We start from the raw sequence: 19,115 nt of genomic DNA on the forward strand, positions 1-19,115 counted from the left end.
TTACACGGCCTCCTGGGTGCAGACAGCCGGGATCCACAGGTCCAATCAAAAGGCCCTTGGAGGACTGTGGGGGAATCCAGGGACCAGCAAAGAGGGAGGCCCGTGCTTGTCCTTGTCATTTCCTTGACTCACAGCCTATCTCTAGACCTGCCTGTTTGCATTTTTCTCCACAAGGTGGCACCTATAAGCCTTTGTAAAAGGGTACTCACATAAGCAACCAGTTTAGGGACATGAAACAGTGGTTAAACATTAAAAGGAACGATAGTCGAGAAACATAAGAAGGGTAGACTCAGAAATTCAGGGTGACTATATTTACTGTGCTCTTATGTGCAAGTTGCTGCCATGTTGTTAAGATGTGATGTTCATTTCTCAAAATGTTTTTGTGGAGCATTTCAAAACGTGGGTGGGATATTCAGGACTTTTATTTCCAAAATGTTCAAGAACGTGCTTAAAAAGCTGTGTGAGTTAAACTTTGGGGGCTACATGGGCTTTTTCGATGTCACTGGGTGATCTCTTCAGGGATGGTTGAGAAGACTGGCTGGGTGGGTGGGTTAGTGGGTGAGGGACAGGAGATGAGAAGAAAAGCTGGCTACCAAAGCACGAGGGCTCGAATCCCAAGACTCTTGAGTGGGGGAAGGGCACACTGAAACGCTGTTGTCGGAAGACGCTTGGCAGACACAGGCAGTGGGTTAGAGATGGAACAGACTAGAGATTGAGAAGCACACAGACAACTACATTAAAATGGGCACAGAGGGATGGTGGCCTGGACCAGAGAGATGGAATTAGTACAGAGGGCAAGGGCACACCAACGTTAGGCTGGAGGAGTGACCAATAGAGCGATGAAGGATGGTCTATTGAACGTGAAGTAAGGAAGGCTTGGAGGTCCGTGGCTTTGGAATCTGGAAGGTTAGTAGTGTTGCCTGTTTCAGGCAGAAGCTTTCCTAGGGAAGTAGGCCTTTGATGGAGTCATCTTAGAGCGAGGGTCTGAGTGTACCTCTTGATAATCACTAATTCATTCATTAAATTTAGTCATATTAATTCTCTCTCCCTCTTTCACTGGAACTTTCCTCTAGAACACTAAACTTTTTTCTTTTTTTTTTTCAACGGAGCACAGGCTCCGGACGCGCAGGCTCAGAGGCCATGGCTCACGGGCCTAGCCGCTCCGCGGCATGTGGGATCCTCCCGGACCGGGGCACAAACCCGTGTCCCCTGCATCGGCAGGTGGACTCCCAAACACTGCGCCACCAGGGAAGCCCTAAACATTTTTTAAATTTTAGCTTTTTGGATAGGAATCCTTTCAAACTATATTTTTCACTCCTGTCTTTTGATTTTCTTTTTTTAAAAATCAAGAATAATAAGCACTATTTGACCTTCCCTAGCCCCACTGCTACCCAAAGTGTGGCCCATGGACCAGAAGCATAGGCATCATCTGAGAGCTCGTTAGAAACCCTGGGGCCCACTGCAGGCTTAATGAATCGGAGTCTACATTTGAGTAGCGTCTTCAGGTGACTCCTGTGCTATCTGAGATTATTTGACTTTCTGGATCACTTTTTGTTTGCTCCGAGTTCTTTCTACTTTTCCCAAGTTGCCCAACCAATTCTCCCACCCGGTCAAAACAAAGGCAACACAACACCATCACCCTCTAGGTTAACAATTAAAAAGAAATAATGCCTTTGGGAAGCTGTCCTCTGTGATATTTTTAATAGGGACTGGGTGGAGGCAAGACACACATTCCTAAACAGAGTCTCTTGAGAATCCCAGTACTGGACAGCAGGAAGGGCTCTGGGAGACCCAGCCCCTTGCTCCAGGGATGAAGAACAAAGTCTCAGGAGGGGAAGTGATTTCTCCAGGGTGGCAGAGAGAGGACTTCCTCTCTCTAGAGGCTACAGGCTAGAGACTCCTTTTCATGATACTATGATGTCCCCCTGCTCCTTCTGAGTCAGGGTTTTAATGTTTCCTCACTTAAACGGTCTACGTTCTTTTCTTTCTTTTTCTTACGTCCCTGTAACCATGTGAAAAAGGTTTTGTCTACCAGCTAGAATAGCGACTCCTTTTGGAAAGCAAACTGTCTCTGTGAAAACTTGGATAAACTGCATGGGCTGGGAGGTGGGACCCTGAGGCCTGAGGGTCAGCAGAAATCAAGGCAACAAGAGATAATGGCTAAACTGAGATATAGCTAAATAGGAGAAGAGTCTGGTTTTGCTTCCAGAGCTGGAGACGGAACAAAGGGACAGAAAAGAGAAGGAGGAGAGAAGTTACGAGATTGTGGAGGGTCAATGAGAAGCCCTGAGTGGCTGGGAGCACTGTTAACACTGACCTTGAATCTGAAGTGTGCTTGCTGTGATGTAAACCTCTCTTTGTTCCCAGACTTCCCAAGTCTTCACTGAAGACTTAACATAACATCTCCGTTATGCCTATTTTCCTACCTTTAAAATTCCCGGTTTAGGTTCCTTTAACCCCTCTTCATTTCCATAATCTGAAATAAGAATTTCTCTTCTATGCTCCCACATCTTCAAAAGTTTTTCTTCTAGACACAGGGATGCCCGCCTAAGAGCATCCCTAATGTATTCCTGCAGATGACATCATCTTTCTGAGCCTTAGTTTCCTTCCCTGTAAAGCAAGGGTATTGAAATATAGTTTCTCAAATCTGTTGTGAAGATTGAATGAAAACATGTAGATGAAGGCACCTAGTTCAGAACTGGCTTGGACTTGGGGCTGGAAAAATGTTGGCATGCTTTCCTTCTCCTTGAGGGTGCACCTGCCTCCCTTCAATGACCTGTCCCTGGGCACGGCCATGGGAATCCTTACTCTCACACCAGGCACACACATTTCTACTCTAACAGAGGGGGTTGTTCTGTTTGCACTGTCCACAGAAACCCCACTTCTATTTACACATGATTCTCAAGTGGTGTTCCAAGCCAGGGCTGTAACGGCAAACTGCTATGATCTATTTGCCTTTCAATAACATTCTGGGACAATGGGGATCAAGAATTCCAGAGATTTTCTTATAACTTTGTTACCTCTCTATTTTTTTTTAAAAAGTGTGGGTTTGCTTGTTTTGTTAGTCTTTCCTGGTTTGTCTTAGAGACCAGTTATGGAAAGCCTCAGACGTTGTAAAGAGGTTATGTTCATTTCAGAAACAGAGCAAGGGAGGCTGTGGGTGGAGCTCACAGCTCAGGCATGTTGAAGCACTGTCTTAGATGGACTGTAGGTGGAAAACAGATGCAAAGAGGGATTCAAGCAACTCCCAGGGATTCAGGCAGTAGGAAGCCCCACATATATATTTGATAGCTGTCATGGGTAGAGTACTGGCCACGTGCTAGGCACCTAACATGTTATCCTGTTTAATTATCTTGACTATCCCCACTTTATCGAAGCTCACAGAAGATAAGTAATGTGTAACACAGAGGTGGTGATGGTGGGTTTAAATGAAGGGACTTCTGGCTCTTTCTGGCATAGTCCCTTAGCCCAGTGGAAATCTTTCTTTACCTTAAGAACAGAGCCTGGTAGATGGCCGACCAAGGCCTACATATACCGAGGGCTAGAATGTCCAAGAAATCAAATAAGGCTAATTCCCTCTTATTGTTCTATCTCTAGGGCTGCTCTCTGGCTTTTCCTAAGACCCTTTCATGGGGTGCTACTTACGGTCTGAGGACTCCCACAAGGGCTGACTGAACTGTTTCCGCATCTCCTTCCTATAGCTTCTCTTTGTTCTTTTGTCCACCCCCCCCCACCAAAGTCCCATGCTGTCTCTTCCCCTCATGCAGCGCTCATTCACCTAAGGGAGGGGAATCTATAACACCATCCTTTCTTTCATAACAAATTCATAGGTCCAAACTTATTTATTGAAATAGTAACCAGCTTTCTCATTTGTCTTGCTGGGAATGGAAACTGTTGGTGCACCAAGCTGGGAAATATTTATGACTCAAGGACAAACATCATTCCGTGAGAGGTATCATTACCCAATCCAAGAGCTTGCTCTTTAGGGCTAGACTGACCAAGAAATCAAATAAAGATAATTCCTTCTTATTCTCTCTCCTAACCATAGGTGCGTCCAATGTGAATATTTATTGCATTAAGAAATAAAGGGGCTTCCCTGGTGGCGCAGTGGTTAAGAATCTGCTTGCCAATGCAGGGGACACAGGTTCGAGCCCTGGTCCGGGAAGATCCCACATGCAGCGGAGCAACAAAGCGCATGTGCCACAACTACTGAGCCTGTGCTCTAGAGCCCACATGCCACAACTACTCAGCCCGCGTGCCACAACTACTGAAGCCCGCACGTCTAGAGCCCGTGCTCCACAACAAAAGAAGCCACCACAATGAGAAGCCCGCACACCGCAACAAAGAGTAGTCCCCGCTCGCCGCAACTAGAGAAAGCCTGCACACAGCAAGGAAGACCCAACGCAGCCAAAAATAAATAAATAAAATTAAAAAAAAAAAAAAGAAAGAAAGACATTGTGTTCCATGCATGCTCAGAAGGAAGAAATTTGGCTGAAATATTTAAACACGAAGGCTCCTTCACGCTTCTTTTGAAGGATGTCTAAGAACAGGGTTATCTGTCAAACTCAATGTGTTTCATAACAATAATTCAGGTGGCAGCCAGATGAATAATTCTCACGCTTGCAGAAAACTTCCCTTCTTCTGCAACTTTAACCCTTCTTCTGCCACTTTAAACCAACTTTAAGGTAGGTAGGGCAATGGCAAATAGGATACCCACACATGGCTTCCAAGTGACTGCATCACCTATATGCACTTGTGTACGTAAATATTTAGGACATGCAAACCAGTTGGATAAACATTGATTCTTCACCATCTTTGGTGGAACCCTGAAATTCTTAATTTTCACCAGCCCCTTCTTTAAACAAATCATACTTATGAGCTTTTAAGTCATGCCCCCCAGATGTATAAGCATAAGAAAGGCTAATGTTGTGATTTCAGGTAATCTATCCTGCATGTGGCTGTGAAATTTATCTTCCCAAAATACAGCTGTCATCATGTCAGTCCTCTGGCTCAAAAGGCTTCCTGATGTCAGTTGTCACTTAAACAAGATGATTATTTTCTCCTAGGCATTATGCCTATATTTAAGTTCCTGATTCCAGGTGGAAAGGAGTGCCTGGGGCTATAGTATCTCAAGAGTGAGCTTTACCCCAGGTGTGATAACTGAGTGAAAGTAGAAATTTTGAAAATGATCCAGAATCATTCCACTTTGACGGCAAAAATACTTTGTTAAAGTGACAGTACCTATTAATTAGCAATGCTAATTATTAATTCTGCTCTAATCTGTTGGGTTGGTTTTGTGATAATAAACGGAGACAAAGTTTGTAAAAAGCATCTGACACAGGGGAGGAACTCAATACATATTATGTTTTATTTAAAGTCAAGTTAAAGATAACATAGAGGGCAAATTCAAAGAAATACAAACAAATGATATTCATTCCTAGCTTAAACAATAGCTGGCTTGGAATGTTACTTAGCTAGAGAACAGCCGGACTGCGTATACTTCAAGGAATGTGGAATGGCAGCAAATATGGAAGTAAAAAGAAAAGCATTTCTCTGGCAGAGTAAAAGAAACCCTAGTTAAAAGAGAACCAGAGCCAAAGTCAAAAAGAGTCAAAAATTCAGTTTTGACAATTGATGGACTCTCTGGACCCTATAAGAAAGGCAGGTTCTCATTATTCAAAGGAGTCCATAGAGGTGCTGATGGATGCCAAGAAAAGCAACAGAAAGAAAGGAAACTGGTACTTGTTGAGAACCTAGTAAGGTGACAATATTTACTACCATTTTAATAGAGAAGGAAAGAGGTCATATAGCTAAGAGTCAGGCCATGAACCCACAGCTATCTAGCTCAAACTCTTAGAAACAGAATGATAGGGTGGAAGCCAAACAGGCGAGGTGAATAGTGACTGAGACAGTGAACACAGCGGTGAACAGCACACACTAAGGGGGAAAAGCAGGAGCTACAAGAGAGGGGGTGAGAACAGCTCTGGAAGTGGGTGAATGCAGTGCCCACAAAGGCAAGCGTCCTCTGGATGAGGACATGCAGCCTGGGGTTGACAGTGACGGAGAGAAAAATGGCTTCTGACTGCCTGCTCTTCCCTGATAGTTCACGGAAGGGAGTCTCTTAATATTGTGTTGGACTTGCTTTTTATAGTCATGGGAAAGCAGCAATTTCTCAGAATCTTTGGGTTCTCTCTTATCCATTGTCTCCATGTTGTTGCCTGAAGCCCTGGCACGAAAAATTTTCCCAACCACTTTTTCCTGTTGTAACAAAAGGATCTGATGGAGGCTTTCTCTCCAGTACAGAGCCAAGGGTCTTTAAATCTTTTGGACAGCCTCTATTTCCTATCAGACTCACTCTGCCTCAAGCCTCCAGAATGTTCTCTTTTGACTAGTGAGTGGAAAGGGAAGCTAAAATCATGGCATCACGAGCTTATAGACCAGGATTTCTCCAAGACCACCTTTTCTCTGAGTGTATTTGAGTCATCCTAGCAATCCTGGGGCTTCCCTTTTGAGGCCTAAGGTCACCCTCGTTGAGACTGTATTCTATATGTTTCAGGACTACAAAGAAATCCCTGTAGATTCAATTTGCTCAGCTTGTATTTTAAGTAAGATAGGAAACAGCCTGCTCTTTTTAAGGTACAGAAACTTCTAGAGATCTTGAGCAGAGGAAGGCTATAAACCTATAACTTAATAGGTGCTTTGGTAGAACATTGATTTTGAGTTGTTAACTAAGATTTTACCCCTGAGATGAGAAGTGAACTGGAGTGCTCCAGAGTTATTGGGAGTGTCTACTTGAACACCGGAAAAATCTTTGCCTCAAAGAAGTTGGGAATAGTGACATTGTTGACACAAAGCCATTCAGATGGTAACTAGCAGAATGACTTATCTGCTTCTCAGGATGGCTGGAAAACCATATCATCAGCGTAGACGAGGATGTGTGTCTTCCTCTCTGCTGTCGTTCAAAGTCATCGACAAATTGAACCAGGTTTTTCTTTTTTTTAATAAAAGCTAAAATGTCAGGGAACAGAACACAAACAAGGGTGGCATAGGGCATTGACCTAGCTGGCCATGAAAAGCAAATTTGGATTTCTTTGTAAATTTGGACCTTGCAGTTGCCAGTGAGTGTTAGCAAATACCCCACTCTCTCTCCTTGCTGTAGAAAACCACGGTTCTCTATTTTATGCAAACATCACTAAAGTAGGTAGGAACAATAATAAAATGGATTTTCAGCAAAGGATGTCCTTTTCAAAAAATATAACTTTGAATTTCTTTTCCTAACAGATTTTTGTAATATAGAGAAGAACAAAATGGTCCAACCCATAGGAGGAGGAGGCGGCTTATCATAGTAAAATCAGTCTTATTACCAAGTATTCCCACTAAATAAAGAATGCTAGAATCACAGACTTAGAGCGGAAGAAACCATAGAAGTCATCTGGTCTAACCAAGGTCGGAGGAGGTAACGTAAGGGGCCAAGATCCATACTCGTGTCGGCCTAGGAACTACTGTTCCCTGCTGAGACCCTGGACAGGTCACTGGGGCTAATTTAACTGATAAAACGTGTGTGCTAGACTAAGTAGGCTTTCAAGCTATTCTAAGGTTGTATTTTAATGTTTTCATAATCTTTAAAACATGTTTGTAAAATATGAAGAACTTGATAAACATCCTTTTTAACCATTGCATATGCCTAATTATAACACACTGGACACTGCTGTATTAACTCATTCTTATGCAGCCCTCAGGACAAACTGCTCCCATTTTTAATCAAAGAGACTGCCTGTCTACAATTTGCAATTTGTTGGCTGTCTTAATCAGGAATGCCCAAGAACTGTAAGCTAAAACAAAATTCAGAAATAAATTGGATGCTCAGGCATCTAAAATCATTTTCCATATTCTAAGCGCTAAAATTTCTACTCAACAAAATAGCCACGTGCTCACTAATTGCTATTATAACAGTTAGGTGCTAATGTTTTAATTAAAATTAATTAATACTAACACAACACATCGAGTTTTTAAAAATTTATTTTATGATTAGGATCTCTCATACCACTTTGTTTGGAAAAAAGAGCATTGCTGCTAAAAAGTGAAGACTATAAGATTAGATAATTTAGCACAAGCATAGCACTTATTTTTATAAAATGCCTTACATAAATTAACTCATTGAATTTTCCCAACACCCCAAGAGGTAGATGATATTAATTCCATTTTAGAGATGAGAAAACTGAGGCACAGGGAGGTTGAGAAAATTGTCCTAGATTAGCAAGCTATTGAGCTAGAATGTAACCCGGGCAGTCTGGTCCCAGAACATGGACTGTTAACTCCAACACTCACTACGTCTCCTGATGACCTCATGGGTGCCTGGTGACCCTAACTTTGTAAGACATTTCCCTTCTTGGCAAGAACACTGTCTATCTGTTTGTTTGACCCTCTCCCACTGTCAGGGAGCTCCCCACCTACTGAGGAGGCCGTTCATCCCTGAAAGACTCTGACTTGTAACAAATCCTCCCTTTGGAAACCACTCTCTGGGTACCCTCCACCAGTGCTCCAAGCTCGGATCTCTGGAGACCTTTGGACACTGGCCTGTCCCACTTCCTTTCTAATATTTTCCATTTGGTTTGATGTTTTTGCCTAAAACAGTCCTTTTCCTCAACATTATCCCCTCTTTGTCAGGACTATGGGATGAGACTCTGGTGCAAGGAAAGCCCTAGATTTCCAGCTCCAAAGATGAATGATCTAGAATAACTTTACTGATGTACAGCATCAAAAATATATTTTCAGTATCAGACCTTTTCTAGCATTTGGTTTTCCAGAGAAAACAGGGGCTTGAAAATACCCCTTTTGCGAATCTTCTTTCTATGGCAAAGTATTTGCCCTTTTCACTCTTCTATTAAAAAGATGACATAAGAAATTTTATATTGTGAAAAAAGATAAAATTACTATTGAAGAGCAATGACACTGAGTAATAACTGGAAACTCTGTCTTTGGAATCATGCTCTCTCCAATCCTGTTGGCCACTCTGGCTGTGTGACCTTAGGCAAGGTGCTTAAATAAAAAAATTATAGTAATTTAAGCCACAAGAGGAAAGCATTTCTCACAGTACTTGGAGTAAGAGTCTGTGATTGTTGTTAACAATTACAGTATAAAGATCTGGAGTGTTTAACAGGAAGAAAAGAAGACAGACATGCTAGATGGCTCTAAATATTGGAGGCTTTGTCACATGGAAGAAAGATGTCCTCTTCGTGGTCCCAAGAGGCTGGACTGGGACCAACAGGGGGATTGTACAGAAAGACCTATCACGTTACTGGTCCCAAAATGGAGTCTCAGTGAATGCCTGCCTCATAAGATTGCTGTGAGGATCGGATGTCACAATCTGTATAAAGGACTTAGCACTGAGCCTGGAACATAGTAGGCACTCAATAAATCTTAGCTATGCTCAACATCAAAAGTCAGAATGTCCTGAGGATGGAAGCATCTGGAAAGAAAGGTTTAAATCATCAGGTGAGTTACTATATTATCGAAGAGTTAATTAAACACCTATCATGCGCCTAGCACTGACACACTCCTCTAGAAAAATCAGAAGTGGGGTATGTCACGTCTCTGCTCTCAGGGGGCTTAGTGTCTAGCCCGGGGGATGATATCTGTGAGCAAAATAAACAAGAGATCAACTGCAGTTTGGGGAACGCCTGGAATGTCTAAATCATATTCAGCACAACTTGGGTCTCTGTGTCACGCTGTCCTTTTGCTCTTGGCTCTGAAGGAGTCGCCTGGTTTGGTGGCCTCAACTTGTATCAGGGAAATCAACCTAACAATGGAAAATTCAAGACCAGGCAAACCCTGGCCCTCTTGCCATAAATTAGCCACCAGGTTTTGCTATTGTCTGCCCTCTAACTTCACTACACCAGACTAGAAACTTGCTTTTTTTTTTTTTTTTTTTTTTTACTGCTTTTCAAATCTTCCCCAAATATTACTATTTGGTGGCTAAAAAAGAGTACCATTTTTTTCTTGACATGTCTCTACTGAGAAAGGCCAGTAATATACATTATGAGATGTATTATTCTTCCTGACACTAAAGTAAACTTTATTTTGAATAAGAAAAAATATACCTGAATATATTTTAGTGCTTTGCTGGCTTGCTCTTTTTGCTAAATGGGTTACTTGTAATTGACCTAGACCATCCTATAAAAATTAGCAGATGAGAATCCCCAGGGATATACTGGCAGTAGGTCAGGATTACATAAAGCCACAAGATAAAGATCATAATTCTTTGTCGATTAACATTTTAAGTTAACTGGAAGTCTTTTAAAATATTTAAATCCCAACATTATCATCGACCTTGTGTTCAAGTTACATCTAAGTGTCTTGAGCAAAGAACATACAAAATTTAGCTCTGTATGCCTTTCAGAACTATTATCACATACTAAGTGATAATAATTCTTGAATTAAGTAAAATTTTATGGCTGCAACTCGGCTTCCTTTTCAGTTTACAGAATGTCTCATTCGGACAACGAAGAAATTAGAGCCTAGGTCCACATGGAGTGAAATTTTGTGGTTTAGTGCATTTTTGCTTCTGTATTGCAAATGAGGTGTTTATGTCAAAGAGATACTTTCTTAGCTTCAGTGGATGTCACTCCTGAGTTATATCTGGCTTAGTGGAACTCTCTCCCATCCTCCATGCAAGTCACCAGGATTTACTTCAAAATTACAGTTTACAAAGTTGATGAAAGTACTCTTTTCTTCTTAGGCAAAGGGAATGGTAGGATGTGACCATGCGCCTAGTTCTGGCGAAGGGGATGTATGTGGGAGTGGCATGAATCACTTCCAGGCTGAAGGATTTAATTGCTGGTGCTCAACTCTCCAAACTTTTCTTCCTCTGACAGAGCAAATCTTACAGACTTTGGGTGAGATGGCAGCTGCCTAAGGTGGTGGAGCCTCCACCAACCTGGGACCCTGAAGGACTAGATAAACAGAGGTCTTGCTGGTCCTGGAAGGACTGGAATGAAAAAGAAATCTTTGTTTTAAGTCACTGATATTTTGTCCTTATTTGTCACTCAAGCATAACACAGACTATTTTTCTTGATACAGAACTTCTGGTTAAATTGTTAAACCTACAGCCAAAACATTATGTAGAATTTCATGCTAGGTGACAAAGACTAGATCATACTAATTTCTAATATCTGGTAGGTCAAACTATGTTCTGAATTCTTTCTTTCTAATGCCTGATAGAGAGTGTGCTATTGCATTGCTATATCATAGATTTAAATTACTATGACTATGAGAATAATAAAGTTTGAAATTGAGTAGTTGAAATTGCTCAAAAAGATTTTTTCTTTATTATATAGAAAAGACAAACTGTTAATAGACACAGAATGCTACTTGCCAATTCCACATGCAGTTCATGATTTTCATGTATACTTTTAGTCTCCTAGGGTTCAGACTTTAACTTGGCGTTTCTGGGTTATGAGATATAGTTTGGAAAGCTCCATGAAGGTCGCTGTAAGGAATCTACAAGACATTTCATCACAACTTCTATGTATCACACAAAGCCAGAGTAAAACAGAGGTCCACAAGTAACCAAATGGCCTTCAGCCTTCTGAAAATACAACCTGGAGAATCCTGCATTCATTTGTCCCCACTGCATACTATCAACTCAACATGATACAAGAATACACAAGAATAACCATGTCCTGCAAAAAACTAGAAATTACACATTGACAATCCTGACCTTCACTGCTGCCCCAAGTATGGTGCTGCCTCCACTTTTGGCCATTATCCTCTCACTACCAAATATCTCAAACAAGCACCAACTTGCAAACAATCATGTCTCTTAACCTTTAGCCATGGACTCCCACCCTTGCTAGTTACTGAGATTTTCTCCCTTGAAGATGCTAATGACTTCATTTTACCCTGTATCAAATGGGGTCTTCTCAGTTCTCATTCATTCCCAAGAGCACTGCTCATGCCTCACCTCTTGAATTATTCTCTGCCTTTGCACCCACCTTGGCCCTCCATGCTCTCCTTTCTTCATTTCCTCTACTTGTTTCCTAACTGTGAGCTTCCAAAGTCTCAGTTCGATTCTTAATACTCTTTAGATTCGTGTTTGCAAATATTTAACATGGGATGGCAGGGAGAGGGGCCAAAGGCTCAGTTCTTGACTGTACTTTCTCAATCTATACAGCCCAGGATGTTTTCTGAAAGCCAATCTCTCTCTTTTTTTTTTATTAGTCATCAATTTTATACACATCAGTGTATACATGTCAATCCCAATCGCCCAATTCATCACACCACCATCCCCACCCCCCCACGGCTTTCCCCACCTTGGTGTCCATACGTTTGTTCTCTACATCTGTGTCTCAACTTCTGCCCTGCAAACCGGTTCATCTGTACCATTTTTCTAGGTTCCACATACATGCGTTAATATACGATATTTGTTCTTCTCTTTCTGACTTACTTCACTCTGTATGACAGTCTCTAGATCCATCCACGTCTCAACAAATGACCCAATTTCGTTCCTTTTTATGGCTGAGTAATATTCCACTGTATATATGTACCACATTATCTTTATCCATTCGTCTGTCGACGGGCATTTAGGTTGCTTCCATGACCTGGCTATCGTAAATAGTGCTGCAATGAACATTGGGGTGCATGTGTCTTTTTGAATTGTGGTTTTCTCTGGGTATATGCCCAGTAGAGGGATTGCTGGGTCATATGGTAATTCTATTTTTAGTTTTTTAAGGAACCTCCATACTGTGAAAGCCAATCTTTTAAAGAATTTGTTAGTAAAGGAACTTTAGTTTTCATCTAAAACTTCAAAAACAGGTGTTCTGAAAGTAAACAAGAAGTTAAAGATCTGTAAACAATGCTTAAAAAGAGTTAATCAGACTTGAAACTAGCACGATCACTGATTCCCTACTACCTCCTAACAGTGGGTGTTCTCTCAAGAGAATTGTTCACTCTCTGTTTTCTATTTATTCTGTTGCTATCAGTAAATTCATCTACTCATTCTCACCTGAATTCCTAATGCAAAAGACCACAATCTTAATGAGTTCTTTAGGTGTCTGTGTTTTCCAGCTAAAGTCCATGGATTATATTTGAAAAGCATTCTGCTAATTATTGTCTTTTCTCTTTTTTTACTCATCCAGGAAATTCAGAAACCATACTAAGGCAGGAATGCCCAAGTTTCTCGAAGAAATAAAATCTGAATCTAGAAAGCAGTTTTGAGGGTGAAAACAGATGTCATTCAAAGCTCTTAGGAACCTGCTTAAATGTGAGAAATTCCTGAATAGAAGGGAATGCTGGGCTAGTAATCAAACTAGCAGGTCTCTCACCTCACAGGTCCTCCTGTGGTTCCGGGATGTCATGGGAATTGAGGAGAGAGGTGGGAGCCTGTGATTCCTGGGGGACCGGCGGGGGTCAGGGGGGTTGAAGGCACAGCTGCAGGATTGCTAGGAAGAGCTAAGCAAAGAAAGATTTCTTTGTGCTGGTCCCCACCCATGATAAAGAGCCAAGAAGCCAGGAATGCAGGGACAATGTAGCAGAAGATGGTGGGAGCTTCAGTCCAGGGATGGAAATAAGAAATAACTGGAATGAAATAAAATGGAGGAAGAGGAGGAGGTACTGACATCTGTTGACTATCTCTGTACTTTATTTATCCTTATTTAATTAATTAATTTATTTATTTTTTGCGGTACGCGGGCCTCTCACTGTTGTGGCCTCTCCCGTTGTGGAGCACAGGCTCTGGACGCGCAGGCTCAGTGGTCATGGCTCACGGGCCTAGCCGCTCCGCAGCACGTGGGATCCTCCCGGACCGGGGCACGAACCCGTGTCCCCTGCATCGGCAGGCGGACTCTCAACCACTGCGCCACCAGGGAAGCCCTCATTTAATTTTTATACTAACTATGAGGCAGCTATTATTTTTTTCCCATTTTACTTGAGTTGAAGGACAGTTTCAGAAAAGTTAATCAATTTGTTGATGATCACATGACAGACCTGGACAAAACTCTGGTCTGCCTCCAAAGCCCACGTACTTTCCATTGAACCAGGATAACAGAAGGCGATGAGCAAGAGCTTCAGGACAGACAGACAGACCTTACTGAGATCTGAGTTCTGACTCTGCCATTTTCCAGCTGGATGACCTTGGTAAGTTTCTTAAGCTTGTGAAACTGTAATTTCCTCATCTATGAAATGGACGCATCATAGTGCCTACCTCATAGGTTTTCAAGAGTCAAATGAGATAATTCATGAAAATGCATACATTGAAAGTGCCACAGACTAAGGACCTAATAAACATAAACTCCCTTTTCATTATGTGATTTTTTTTTTTTAGTATCACCTCTGCCACCATGTTCCTGTTCCAAATCATGCTGCTGGGAAAGAAGAGTATTTTCTTTCTTTGATAATTGGCAATCTTTGTACAATATGTTTTTGACTCCCTATTAATTAAAGCATTTGGTAACCAGAAGATCATGTGTTCCAACCAATCCACGATGTGTTTCCTTTAGAGAAAGATAGATATAGGAGAAAATAGACCATTCTTTCAGCCTTCCAGCAGACTCACAGTTGTCAATTGGTCCATTTTTACTTTCACAGAAAACCCAACTGCTATCTTCAAGACCATCTTCTCACATGATTACTTTTCCCAGATAGCTTTTCATTTTCCAGGGTGCCTCAAATAAAGCCTGTGTGTGTGTGTGTGTGTGTGTGTGTGTGTGTGTGTGTGTTCCCACCCAATAAATCTCCCACTTGGCAAGGAGTGTTGATGGTTTCTGTGAAAGGGTCTTTGTGTCCCTTTTCGTCTAAGAAGCTTTTTCATTAGAAGCCTGGAAGTTAAGGTAAGTGCCACAGGGATTCGAGGATCTCTTGGCTTTTCTCTGATGTCCAAATTATCTCCTGGAAAAATGAAGTCCTACATTCCCTGAAGCCAGTTAATAGAAGTGACAGCTGTGAGAGCTTCAAATCTGGCCTTAATTAATGGGCACTACACAAATGTGACCAAAGCATATTTGCAGAGAAGAGGCTTTAAATAGCATCAAGTGTTTGTGAGCAGGAGGCCATGCTATGGCAGGAAATATCTGACCATCTTAATGGGATCAGGCTTTTGTGTGCAAACAATGGCGAGCAAAACCACAGCCCAGCTGAGAGCCATTAGAATAGCTTCCATCTGTGGCAGTGTGGAAAGGCTCTTCACTGCTAATCAGAAGAGAACAGTGAAATTGCGGGGTCATGCAACTGTAACAAAACTGGGTGCCCAAACGAGTGTTAGTACAGCTTACGTGGGCTGGGCTTCCCTTTGACCCTGCTGCCACCCTGGGCACAGAGGAGCATCGCTGCCTTCAAGAAACTCTTCCCGGGCTTCCCTGGTGGCGCAGTGGTTGAGAGTCCGCCTGCCGATGCAGGGGATACGAGTTCGTGCCCCGGTCCGGGAGGATCCCACATGCCGCGGAGCGGCTGGGCCCGTGAGCCATGGCCGCTGAGCCTGCGCGTCCGGAGCCTGTGCTCCGCAACGGGAGGGGCCTGCGTACCGCAAAAAAAAAGAAAAAAGAAACTCTTCCCTTCACCTCTGAGGCCAGTTTTTTCCTCTCATTTCTGATCAACCTATCTCTAACTTGCTCCTCCCATCTCCTCAATCAGTTAGTCCCCAAGCTACAATTCTTCTCTGTCCACATCTGCCATGTGACTGATTACCCTGGGGGAGACTCCTTCTCCCAAATCACATAAGGATTTAAAAATGTCACTTGTCCAGCTGTGGCCAAAGTACCGGGTGTGTCATTGGGTTGTGGATGTGCTCACGCTTCCCTAAATACTTATACTGAAGACAGCAGAGACCTGAACATGTGAGTATGACATTCATTCATTCATTTCAGACACTTTCATTTCCAGATACAGATCTAGAAGCTGGCGATGCACACAGAACACTCCGTGTTCTCAAGGAACTTATAAAAACCCTCCTCCTTGTCACTGCAGCAACTGACACGGGCTGGGTATACCAAGCACTCTGCCAGGTGCTGTACTTATATGATCCCACATATACCTCAGAATAACCCAGTGAAGTGGCTACTATTATTATTTCATTTGACAGATGACAAAACTGAATTTTGAGTGGGAGGGCAATCAGATAACTTTCCCCAAGCTAGGGAGCCAGTAAGCAGCAGAATTAGGACTAGAATAGGCTTTCCATTGTCAGATCTCATGCCCTTACCCCTTGTGCTATGCTGACTTTCCTTTCTGGTCATTTGCTTCCCAGTCTAGGGGAGGGAAATAGACAAAGAAGTTCACCATCATTGATCATTGATAATTATAACATCATTGATCATTATAACCCAGCAGGAAAAAGAACTAATAGGAGGGCATATTAATAATCTATACCAACACCCAGGGGAGCTGCATGTTCAAGGAATCAAAATTTATCCCTTCAAGAGAAATACTGCTCTTGATTTCAAGTCACCATCTTTCCCCAGTTACCCCTGTCTTCACGCAGTGGAGTCATTCTCACAAGTGGGGATGCTTATTTGTACACCTAATAGATGGAGGCTGACTTAGAATAAGAATCTGAAGAATCTAAATTTGGGGGTAATGTGACAAAATATTCCTGGAAGCAATTTTCCTGTTGAGCGTCAACCAATGCCTAGGAATTCCAAAGAGTTTGATTTTGGAGCAGTTTGTCTTTTAGTTGCTTTTTTCCTTTAGGAACTCTTTTCTTTCCTGTCTCATCTTGATCCCCGAAAAAAGGGACAAATTGTTAGCTAAGGTGCCAAACTGGGGAGACCTGTAATAAAATAACTGCCTTAGACAAGGTCTGTCGTAGTAATTAGGAGATTTGTTGCAGCAATAGGTCAGACAAGAGCTGAAAGGATCTAGAGTTCAACTTCTCCTCACTCATGAATTAGCCCCTATCGTTGGCCTCTGTGCCCCCAGGAGAAAATTTCACATGTAAGCTGTTTGTACAGTCTTTTTATTAATGTAAGTAAACAAGACCCTACATGAGATGCAGGAAAGAAATTAACCAGGACCAGGCAATATTTCCAAATCACTGACAGCACTTGCTGGGAAAACAAAACTTTATATTTAAAACATAACAGGAAAAAAGTGTGCAACACTTCAGTCCAAGACATATAAACTGTGGATGGGGAGTTCATTCGACCAATACTTAGAGTGACTTGAAAACATACAGACCTTTAAAACCCAAGCAAAGTAAGCCAGTCCAGGCTCTCTGGTGGTGGGAACCAAAACTAACAATTCTGACACACTGGGAGACCAAAGAGGGTCCAAAGAAGTAGATTCTGGCCATATGGCTTCTGGATTTCACCCTGTTGGTTCCAGAGAACCTCTGGAAATTTTAATCAGGAGTCACATGACCCTAGTAACACCTGGAGAGATGTCAGCTTCATGTCACAGCAAGGTAGACTTACAGGGGGTGTGACTGGTGACACAGAACTCAGGTAATACCAACAAAGATGGGAAGCTGGGGGCCATATTTTCAAAAGACATTTCCATGGAACAGGTAACAGAACTTCTTGACCCACTGGATGTTGTGGCCAAAGAATAAATAATGATAGTAGCTAATATTTAGCGAGCACTGTACTTAATGCTTTTCATGGATTATCTCATTCAATTCTACCAGCTTTATGAGATAGGCATGATGATTATCCCCATTTTACAGATGGAAAACTGAGGCCCAGGTAGGTCAAGCAGCCTACTTCTCTAAGATCTCTCCACTAGTAAGACACGGACTCAAGAACTGAACACAACTCTAGTGACTCCATGCTCTTAATCTCTCTGCCGTAGTAGAAATCTGAGTGCAAAACGACAGGAGGATTTCTAGTTTAGGATATGAGATGGGATGGTAGCATCCTGAACTGAAACCCGGAAGTCTGACACTAAAGCATCCCACTGTTTTTCTTATCCCTTTAATACAGGACTTATGTTACCACAGAGGAAAATGGAGGAACATCACAAGACCCCTAAGCCAACACTGCTGAAGCCACTTCCTAACCCTCGGTTAATTGGAACCAAGTGGCCAAGAAGGAATGACTTCTAAGCCTCAGGGCTGCTTCCCCTCCTGGTCTGTCTCTCCCTCTTTCCCTTTTCCCTGAGGCCTCAGAGGCTCAGCTGACTTTTCTTTTTAGTATCTCCAAGACACGTTCTACCCCTTTAGGATTCCTCCTCTCTCACAGCCTGGCTGTGAGGTGTAACTGGGTCTCCCTGACCCTTCCCAGCACAGGGCTTCTTCATTTCAAGGTTCTTCTAACCACCAAGGAAGAAAAAAGAGCAAACACAAGAGCTTAAGCTGGTCATTTATCCTTCTTGGTCTTTCCTTTCTGACTCCAATTATTAATGAAATGGTGATGTTCTAAGGTCCATGTCTTCTTCTTAGGCCTTTGATGCAGGTCATGAAATAGTCCCTCTTCTCAAAGTTCTCTCTTTCTCAACACTGAGTGTATACTAGAATCACCTGGGGGCCTTTTAAAGCCATTGATGCCTGGGTCTTTCCCCCAAGACTCTGACGTGGTCTGGCACGGGCCTGGCCATGGTCATTTGTTGAAGTGCCTCAGGTGACTCACTACCCTGGGTCCCATAAACGCTGCCTCTTAGAAGGATCCCTTTCCAAGTCCATCCAAAGCAGCAGTTCTCAAATGGGGGTTGTGGGGCGGTTTTTTCTTTCCTCAGGGAACATTTAGAAATGTCTGGAGACATTTTTGATTGTACAATCGGTGGAGGCCAGGGATGCTGCTAGACATCCTACAATGCACAGGACAGGCCCACAGCCATAATTATTGGTCCAAAATGTGAATAGTGCCACTGTTGAGAAACCCCTCTCTAACGGAACTAGAGACACACACTGGTGCATTCAAACACCCTCGCACCTGTGAGGGGCTCCCCGGGGCTGTGAGAGGCCCTCTTTGGAAGACTTCAGTCTTTCTTTGTGAGGCTCCTTCTTTCCTGGACGGCCTGCCTGTTATTACCGTTCTGGAAACGTTACAGCGAAGGTTGTTTTTGCCATATCCTTACGGATGTTGTGCCTGAGAAGGTGGGGAGAAACCCTGCTCTGTTTTCAGGGGAGGAAGCTGCACTTTGTATCCTATTCACAGTCATGCTCAGAGCGCTCACACCTCTTTAATTAC

General features: G+C 42.6%; 1 protein-coding gene across 1 annotated transcript in view; it reads right to left on the reverse strand.

Annotated features, from left to right (window-relative positions):
• THSD4 (thrombospondin type 1 domain containing 4) overlaps window positions 1–19,115 on the reverse strand; it is a 569,301-nt gene that overhangs the window by 104,554 nt on the left and 445,632 nt on the right. The window lies entirely within an intron of this gene.

This window comes from Delphinapterus leucas, chromosome 2, assembly GCF_059928025.1.
Source record: "Delphinapterus leucas isolate spDelLeu-1000000601 "Yukka" chromosome 2, BTC_Dleu_Yukka2, whole genome shotgun sequence".
NCBI lineage: Eukaryota > Metazoa > Chordata > Mammalia > Artiodactyla > Monodontidae > Delphinapterus > Delphinapterus leucas.